The sequence below is a fragment of the Ictalurus punctatus genome, chromosome 16, assembly GCF_001660625.3.
Source record: "Ictalurus punctatus breed USDA103 chromosome 16, Coco_2.0, whole genome shotgun sequence".
NCBI classification, from domain to species: domain Eukaryota; kingdom Metazoa; phylum Chordata; class Actinopteri; order Siluriformes; family Ictaluridae; genus Ictalurus; species Ictalurus punctatus.
In genome coordinates, this window is record NC_030431.2 from 10,843,804 (window position 1) to 10,854,629 (window position 10,826).

Consider the following 10,826-nt stretch of genomic DNA (forward strand, 5'->3'; position numbering starts at 1 on the left):
GACCTAGTGAACCCACTTCTGCTTGGAGCCTCACTCACCTGAAAATCACCCACTCCTGCTGAAGCCCTGTATGGATAGCCTACACATCACCATGGGTTTACTGTGGAAGGTACCACACAGACACCCTTAAGATGGTTGATGTTTATGTTCTTTCAGGAATGGCTAAAAACAGTTTGCACTCAAGTGTCCATCATTGAACTGTTCATAACTTCTGTTGAATACCAGAAACTGAAACTTAAAACTCTAATGTTGCTCAAGTTCTTTTTAACACACTTAACACTGTTTGACTTTATAGTATACAGTTATAGAAGGTAAATTATTCATAATCACACTATCTGACTCAGGGTCCTCTCAAGGGTTCTTCCTACTGATGTCTCTGGCTTGCTCATTAGGGATAAATTAAAATAATTTTTTTATATCTGGATTTCTGTATATAAGCTATACAAATAAATATACTACAGTATACAACAAAAATTGTATATAGCTAGAATGTAATTGAAATTGACGGGTTTCCTCCCCCAGTCCAAAGACATGCATGGTAGGTTGATTGGCATGTCCAAAGTGTCCATTGTGTATGAATGAGTGTGTGAATATGTATGTGAGTGTGCCCTGTGATGGACTGGCACCCTGTCCAGGATGTACCCCGCCTTGTGCTCTATGCTCCCTGGGATAGGCTCCAGGTTACCCTGTGACCCTGAATGAAGGATAAGCGGTATAGAAGATGGATGGATGGATGGATGTAAGTTTGGCTTCTGTTTCATTCACTAACATGGGAATGGGTGGGCTTAAAAATTCTACTACAGCCAGGCACTAGGGGTCCTCAGAGACATTTTGACTTCACTTTTTATTTTTACACTTTGTACTTATAATTTATATGTCCACAAATACTGTAATATATATGTCATTATGTGACACTCATTTGCTCAGTAGTATCCTCTGCCTGCCTTCAAAATCACAGCTCTGAATTAATCATCAATGTCATATTTTGACAAAAGTACTTTATCTCATCTGGAGAACATTTTGAATTAAGTGTTAATTTTATGTGCAAATTAAACCAAAATATGCTAGTTCTTTTTATATTTGACTTTGTTAGCATGATTAGTTTCCAATGCTAAGCTTGGTAGCTAGCATATCAGATTTCAGAAGATTGACAGTGTGGGATTAATGACAACAGTATTTAAGATATTTACAAAACACAAAAAAGATTCTACTTACCTGAAAAATAGTTTCCTTCTTGGAAAATGTTAAAGCACAAAGACGAGCATATTACTGTTATTCATGTGGTGCCCAACATTTATGAGATTAATTAAGAATACAGTTAGTAAAGAAAGTGCTTTATTTGAAGCAAGCATTGTACAACTGTATAAGAATGCTTAGTGATTAGCATGTTTGCCTCACACCTCCGAGGTTGCGGGATTGAATCGCTCTGTGTGCGTGGAGTTTCCATGGCCTCCCTGTGCCTTGAGGGTCTCTTCCACATACTCCAGTTTCCTCCCCAGTCCAAAGACATGTGCTATAAAAGAGGTTCTCAACTTTTTAAACTAAAGCCTCCCCTATCATGTGGCACGCCCCCCACCCCTGTATTGGAGGAGACCAGGTATAATGATTCTATATAAAATCTGTTTATATATAACCTAATCTATGATCTGTTTTTGACAGATAGATAGATAGATAGATAGATAGATAGATAGATAGATATTTTCTGCTTTTGTACTTTTTAAATTACTTTTCATAACTTTTATGATTTTTTAAATAACTTTTATGACTTTTATAAAACTATATAATGGACAGGTGTGGAACATGAATGATCAAAAATGTTTCTGAACACTTTAACTACTTTGAACAAGAGAACTAGGCTGAAATAACGTGGACTATTTTACATGTAAAACATGATGCATTCCATTCGTCTTGCGTTCTAAAAACATTCGTATACGAATTATGTAAATTGGGACTAAGGGCACGTCTCGTTAGCCATGACATTGTTAAATCTTTGACTCTCAGACACTCACTGAACAGAGCAGACGCAGAGAGAGGTGAGAGTGCAGCGGGAAAGCAAGACCTTGCCCATGCAGGACAGTATTAGCAATATTTGGAAAGTTGCTAAGGTTTGTCCAAAAATTTGCTAGGTGCATTTTTTTGTTCCAAAAAAGCCACTAAAGGGGTCTGAAAAATCACTAAGTTGGCAACACTGGTCTGCACTGACAGCTAGATAAAAGACAGGCTAAGCTCCGCCTCTCCCCAGCAAAAAAAATACAGGGGGAGAGGGAATGCGGGGTTTTTCATTTATGCACATTCTATTTGAAAAGCAATAAAATACACAGAGTATGATGCCCTGTCTGAGTTTTTTTTATTCTTGAAAACAATTTGTGGCCCCCCTTCCCATCTCTCCGGGCCCCCCTGGTTGAGAACCACTGCGCTATAGGCTGATTGGTCTTTCCAAATTGTCCATAGTGTGTGAATGTGTGTAGAATTGTGTCCTGCGATGGCCTGGCACCCTGCCCAGCGTGTCCCCCGCCTTGTGCCCTGAGTTCCACGGGATAGGCCACAGGCTCCCCCATGACCGTGTGTAGGATAAGCGTTATGGAAAATGGCAATATTGCAACTGACCCTACCCAGGTTGGTTGTAATATTTTGATCACTTGGGTTAATTTTATATAATGGCATTTGTTTATTATGAATAGTTAACAGACAAATGTACCTGTCATTTGTTTAAAAAACTGGAGATTCCATCAATACATCCTCAACCGCTTATCTGTAATCGGGTTGCGAGGGCAGCAGCTCCAGCAGGGGACCCCGAACTTCCTTTTCCTGAGCCACATTAACCAGCTCTGACTGGGGGATCCCCAGGTGTTCCCAGGCCAGTGTGGAGATATAATCTCTCCACCTAGTCCTGGGTCTTCCCCGAGGTCTCCTCCAAGCTGGACGTGCCTGGAACACCTCCCTAGGGAGGCGTCCCTGGGGCATCCTTACCAGGTGCCCGAACCACCTCAACTGGCTCCTTTCAATGCATAGGAGCAGCGGCTCTACTCTGAGTTCCTCTCGGATGACCGAGCTTCCCCTCACTCGTGAACAAGACCGTGAGGTACTTGAACTCCTTCACTTGGGTTAAGTACTCATTCCCTACCTGGAGTAGGCACTCCATCGGTTTCCTGCTGTGAACCATGGCCTCAGATTTAGAGGTGCTAATCCTGTTCCCAGCCGCTTCACGCTCAGCTGCGAACCAATCCAGTGAGTGCTGAAGGTCACGGACCGATGATGTCATCAGGACCACATCATCTGCAAAAAGCAGTGATGAGATCATCAGGCCACCAAACCACAACCCCTGCCCACCATGACTACACCTCGATATCCTGTCCATGAATATCACAAACAGGATTGGTGACAAAGCGCAGCCCTGGCAGAGACCAACCCCCACCTGGAACAAGTCCGACTTTTTGCAGAGAATCCGGACACAGCTCTCGCTGTAGGCGTCCAGCAATTGAATACCCCTAAGAAGGGAACCCATCACCCCATACTCCCTCAGCACCTCCCACAGTAAACCTCTGGGGACCCGGTCATACGCATTCTCCAGATCCACAAAACACATGTAGACCAGTTGTTCCATGACCAGGACGGAATCCGCATTGTTCCTCTTCAATCCGAGGTTCGACTATTGGCCGAACCCTCCATTCCAGCACCTTGGAGTAGACTTTATCAGGGAAGCTGAGAAGTGTGATACCCCTATATTTGGCACACACTTCTGGTCCCCCTTTTTGAACAGGAGAACCACCACCCGGGTCTGACACTCCTTTGGCACTGTCCCCGACTTCCACACAATGTTAAAGAGGCATGTCATCCAAGACATCCCCTCCACACCCAGAACTTTCAGCATTTCTGGAAGGATCTCATCAATCCCCAGGGCCTTGCCACTGTGTAGTTGTTTGACTACCTCAGTGACCTCCACCAGGGAAATTGATGATGATCCCCCATCAGCCTCTACCTCTGCCTCTACCATAGAGGGCATGTTAGTCGGATTCAGGAGTTCCTCAAAGTGTTCCTTCCACCGTGCAATTACTTCCTCAGTTGAGGTCAACAGCGTCCCATCCTTACTGTACACAGCTTGGATGGTTCCCCGTTTCCCCTTCCTGAGTTGGCGGATGGTTTCCCAGAAACACCTTTGTGCCGACCGAAAGTCCTTCTCCATGCCCTCTCCGAACTTCTCCCATACCCACTGCTTTGCCTCTTTCACGGCAGAGGCTGCAGCCCTTCGGGCCTGTCGGTACCTTGCAACTGCCTCTGGAGTCCTCCGCGATATAACATCCCGGAAGGCCTCCTTCTTCAGTCGGACGGCTTCCCTGACCACCACGATGTTCGAGGGTTACCGCCCCTTGAGGCACCTAAGACCTTGAGACCACAGCTCTCCGCCACAGCTTCAGCAATGGAGGCTTTGAACATTGCCCACTCAGGCTCAGTGCCCCCAACCTCCACAGGGTTGCCAGAAAATCTCTGCAGGTGTGAGTTGAAGATCTCACGGACAGGGGCCTCCTCCAGATGTTCCCAGTTCACCTGCACTACCCGTTTGGGCTTTCCAGGTCTGTCCAGAGTCTTCCCCCACCCCTTGACCCAACTTACCACCAGATGGTGATCAGTTGACAGCTCTGCCCCTCTCTTCACCTGAGTATCCAGAACATGTGGCCTCAGTTGAGATGATACAATTACAAAATCGATCATCGATCTTCGGCCTAGGGTGCTTGGTAACACGTACAATTATGAGCCTCCTTATGTTCGACCATGGTATTCGTTATAGACAGTCCATGACTAGCACAGAAGTCCAACAACAAACACCCACTCGGGTTTCGATCAGGGTGGCCGTTCCTCCCAATCACGCCTTTCCAGGTATCTCCATCATTACCCACGTGTGCGTTAAAGTCTCCCAGCAGAACTATGGAGTCTCCTACTGGTGCCCCATACAGGACTCCGTTCAGGGTCTCCAAGAAGGCCAAATACTCTGACCTGGTGTTCGGTGCATATGCACTGACAACAGTCAGAGTTTCCCCCCTACAACCCGTAGGCGTAAGGAGGCGACCCTCTCGTCCACCGGGGTGAACTCCAATGTAACGGCGCTCAACCGGGGACTTGTGAGTATCCCCACACCTGCCCGGCGCCTCACACCCTGGTCAACTCCAAAGTAGAATAGAGTCCATCCCCTATCCAGAAGTATGGTTCCAGAACCGAGACTGTGCGTAGAGGTAAGCCCCACCAGATCTAACTGGTAGCGCTCCACCTCCCTCACAAGTTCCAGTTCCTTCCCCCACAGAGAGGTGACGTTCCACGTCCCCAGAGCCAGCGTCTGCCGCCCGAGTCTGCTCCGTCGAGGCCCCTGACCTTCACTGCCACCCGTGTAGCAGCGCACCCGACCCCCACGGTTCACCCCACGAGTGGTGGGCCCATAGGATGGAGAGGGGGGTGCCACGTCGCTTTTTCGGGCTTTGCCCGGCTGGGCTCCGTGGCAAACCCAGCCACCAGGCGCTCACAGTTGGGCCCTCCTTCTGGGCCCGGCTCCAGATGGGGGCCCCTGGCTTCTTCCGGGCAGGGTAACTCCTCCTCTCTTTGCTTTATTCATGAGGGTTTCTTTGAACCATTCTTAGTCTGGCCCCTCCCCTGCAACCACTTTACTTTGGGAGACCCTACCAGGAGCACAAGGCTCCAGACAACACAGCCCTCAGTTCACACACAAACCTCTCTACCACGATAAGGTGACGGTTCCCGGAGAGGCACACTGGAGATTATGTATTATTTAAAAATATTTACCAAATAAATTTTACCATGATATTAGATTCCATCCATCTTTAACCGCTTACTCCTGTTCAGGGTCACAGGGAAACCTGGAGCCTATCCCAGGGAGCATTGGGCACAAGGCGGGGTACACCCTGGACAGGGTGCCAGTCCATCAGAGGACACACAATCACACACACATTCACACTCTTTAGACACGCCAATCAGCCTACCATGCATGTCTTTGGGGGAGGAAACCCCTGCAGCACGGGGAGAACATGCAAACTCCGCACACACAGAGCCGTGGGAATCGAACCCCAACCCTGGCGGTGTGAGGCGAACGTGCTAACCACTAAGCCACTGTGTGCCCCTCATGATATTAGATTTTCAGTTTTAATGAATACCTAAAACAAAACACAAAACAAGAACTATGAACAGGCAGCAAAACAGTAAGGCAAGAATCAAACATTAACAAAAACCATGAACACAAAGACAGAACCGACAGCAACGACAGACAAACGCAAGACTAGGAGCGCAGTGCAAACTGTGGTTATATACACATAGGTGCTTGTTAAGTGAATGTGATTCAGGTGCAGGTGGTCATGTAACCGTGAAGCAGTGAGGTGCTGTGGCTGCTGGGAAAATATCAGAACTTCTCTGATATTACATGACAGTTTCACTCATACTGCTAATGTAAGCTAACAAAACATGTTCTACATCTGTTCCAGCAACAGCACGCTTCTTCAACTGACACAGGCCCTTTTGAATGAGTTAAAAAGCAAATTGGTGCTGGTGTTGACCTCTAGAGTGAAGCCATGCAAGGATGGAAACATGAAAGGATCTTACTTCTAATTCACTCAAGTTTCAACCTCAATAGTACTCATTCATCCATTACCTTTTCTGTGAATGAGGTTATATCTTTGCCTTGTATATTTTCTCCTCCCAACTTCTTGCAGACGTGTTTGTATATAGGAGATGCAGGAGCAGTGTGAAAGCACTTTGTGCCACAGTCATAATTATAGGGTTGCCGTGGTCTGGATACAGAGGGAAAACATTTCTAAATGCATACTGGACTACTGAATACACCATTACCCTGTGTACATACAGTAGAGAGAGAGAGAGAGAGAGAGAGATGGAGAAAGGCATCTAAACAAAACAGCCTCACTTTAAAAACACATTTCTATGTTGTCTTCTAACACACGTAATTACCCAGTACATAAGAGTTATGCTACTTGACAGAATTTGTACAAAAAATTCAACATTTGAATAGATAAAATGGGTAATTCATCATTCAGAAACTCTCTTATTGTGTTGCTAACTCCATTCTTATACCTCTTTTTTAATAATGTTCCCATCAAAACTCTTAGCATTTACCATTTAGAGGTCAGCATGCTCTGTAATTATATCATACTACTACACACTCTCTCTCTCTCTCTCTCTCTCTCTCTCTCTCTCTCTCTCTCTCTCTCTCTCTCTCTCTCTCTCTCTCTCTCTCTCTCTCTCTCTCTCTCTCTCTCTCTCTCTCTCTCTCTCTCTCTCTCTCTCTCTCTCTCTCTCTCTCTTAGCCTCCTTCCTCCTCAACCACATCTCTGTGGCAAATTGACAAGCTTTTTATTTTCAATCTCAAATATAGATCAGTGTGTGGCGTTTCAAACCACAGGCTCAGTCTAATTGAGATTTGTCGGACTCCACTATATCCAAGGCTCGGGAAGGCTGGAACGAGTGGAGCTCCCTAGGATTTCAGCTCTTGACGTGTCATCCTTTCTGACAAGGTGATATCGTGTTGCAGATCTTGCTTTTTTTAGTTATCAGAGAGGCCCGCATTTGTTAGGATAGAGGTTAGATTCAATTTCCATGGTCATCTGGAAAGGTTCATATGCACTCACTTTAACTTCCTTTGAAAACTGAATCAGAATAGGTTACTAGCCTATAACTGTGATATTTTGTCCAAAAGGAGAGCATTTTTTAAATAACTGTGAAGTATGTTCAAATTATTACTGAAAAAGCAAGGGACGTGAACTCTATTCATGCTCTATTCACACACACAATAACACTTTTTACTACTCATGCCTAATTTGATTCTGACCATTGGCCTCTCTCTTTGAAGCGCTTCACACTGTCCCAATCCTAATTACAGGTTTCTAAGTCATGTTTAAATTGAACACTGTGTCTTGTGAGACAGCAGTCACAGAAAGGTCAGTGAGTCAATCAATAAATATTTCACATCAGCCCAAGCTTTGGTTCGCATCAGCCACAAATTACATTATTTTACTCTTGCTGTATATCATGCTGACTTATTGCGCATCGACAAAATCTTCAAAGTTAAGGCTGTCTACTCGGAAGCCATGTTTGCAATGAGCCCAGGCAATTATTTTCAGTCAGGCTCTTATCTACTTGAATGGAGAGACCAGAAACAGATCAACACAAAGATATTTTAAACACAAATTTTCAATGGCTCTTCAAATCTGACAAATGACATCATAATGTGTAGTCTTTAGCTCAAATAACATGGAAAATAAATCAGGTTGCCCAATCTACTGCACATGCACATTTCTTTCTAGTGGACAAAGCAAAGTGCCCCCTATATCTGCATATGCATCACTGTAAGAATGTAAGAAAGGCTAGGTGTTTCCTGGTAATGCTTCAACCAACAAGGTGACTGGTTCTACTTAATGGAGGGACTTACGTAACATAGCCACCATTCTGAGCGTTATGTGCTGCCCTATTCATATTTTAGGCAGTGGGTTGTCTCTACTCAAACCACATCTAGTATGGATTTTTTTTTTTTAACTACAGGAGCAGAGGCACACTTGCTCTTCCTATGAGTCTTTTAAGAAGCCTCGCTGGCTTAAATTATAAGATTACTAATCATATTTGTTTAACAGACTCTCCCTGGGTATATCCTTCCTGCTTTCCTTCAAGTCATGCAGTTCCTGCTAAAGAGGGAAGCGGATGTAGTGTACGTGTGGACTCATTCATCTGTTGGCTTAGTGAAAATCCTAGACATCCAGGTTATCTGAAAGCAGATAGACTTTCTTTTCCAAGAACTAAGAAATTAACTTCCTGTTTTGTGTTTTTATGTACATGACTTATTTTAATACCAACATGGATAATCCAATTTTCAGTGTTACTTAGATCCAACAGAACTGTGTCAGTTCCATATGTCTGCTCACTCTGCTCAGTTTCTTTACAACCCCAATTCCAAAAAAGTTGGGACACTATGTAAAATGTACAAAAAACACCATTCACACAAACATTCACACACTCTTTCACACCTAGGCACAATTTAGCATAGCCAATCCACTTACTGTCACGTTTTTGTGTAGTTGGAAGAAACCAGAGACCCTAGAGGAAATCCATGTTGACACAAGGAGAATATATGAAACTCCACAGTGACAGTAACCCGAGGTCAGGATCAAACCGGGGACCCTGGAGCTATGAGCTGTCAATGATTAACCATTCATTTGTAATTATAATTTTACTAATTAGTTGTTTATTTAGTGTTCACATATTCTTACCCTATGAGTACCCTGAAATTATAAGGTTCTCTCTTATCATGTTTTTATATATCTTGTGTAAGACAATTAATTAAAAGCACAATTAGATTGTTACCATAATTATACTAATCATTCATTATCAATAATAGGGAACTTAATAAAGCACTAATAAGCTGCTAATGTTGCAAAGTGAATACTGTATTAATTACTTATGCAGCCCCAATTCCGACAAATTTGGGACAGTATGGAAAATGCAAAAAAAAAAAAAAAATCAAAATTTTATTCACCCTGTAATATATTGAAAACACATTATTAATATTATTTGATGTTTTACTTTGTGAATTTTATTTATTTTTCGAAAATATACAATCATTTCAAATCTGATGACTGCAGCACACTCCAAAAGTCGACTGTTTACCGCTGCGTAACATCACTTTTTCATCCTTTATGCATTTCTTCAGCGCAACTGTACGGGGCTGTCATTGCCTTATTTTGCACTTCATAATGCATCACACATTCTCAGTCGGAGACAGGTCAGGACTGCAGGCAGGCCATGTTAGCACCCGCAGTCTCTGCTTACACAACCATGCGCTTGTAATCCGGGCAGAATGTGGTTTGGTGTTGTCCTGCCCTGGATGGCAGCATATGTTGCTCCAAAATGTGTACATATTTTTCTGCATTAATGATGTCCTCACAGATGTGCAAGTTACCCATGCCATGGACACTGACATACCCCCATACAATGACAGATGCTGGTTTTTGGATCTGACGCTGATAACAGCTTGGATGGTCCTTTTCCTCTTTGGAGAACATGACGGCTGTTTTGTCCAAAAACTATTTGAAATGTTGACTCATCAGACCACAAAACATAATTCCACTGTGCTGCTGTCCATCTCAGATGAGTCAGAGCCCAGAGAAATGGCACTTCTGGACAGTGGCACTGGCACTTCTGGACAGTGTTGATGTATGGCTTCAGCTTTGCATAGTAAAGCCTTAACCTGCATCTGTGGATGCAGCGGTGAATGGTGTTGGCTGACAGGTTTACCAAAGTATTCCCGAGCCCATGTCAGGATATCCACTAAAGACTCATGATGGTTTTTAAAACACTGACGTCTGAGGGATCGGAGATCACAAGCATTCAAAAGTGGTTTTCGGCCTTGCCCTTTATGCACCGAGATTTGACCGGATTCCTTGAATCTTTAATTATATTGTGCTTACATTATGATTAGATGATTGCCTCACCTGTTTCACATTACCTTCTTATTTCAACTTGTCACATCACTATTAGTCTTAAATTGCCCCTGTCCCAACTTTTTTGGAATGTGTTGCATGCACCAATTACAAAATAAACTTTTACTTTAAAAAAACTATACAGTTGATTAGGTAAAACCTCAAATACCTTGTTTTTATATGTATTTTTTTTTTTGTTTAAATACAAGTCAAAGTACATTTACAAATCACTCCTTTTTGTTTATATTAGCATTTTCCATACTGTCCCAACTTTTTCAGAATTGGATTTGTACTTTATTTCTTCTATTTATATCAGAATACAGATTCAAAGTCACTAAAACATGT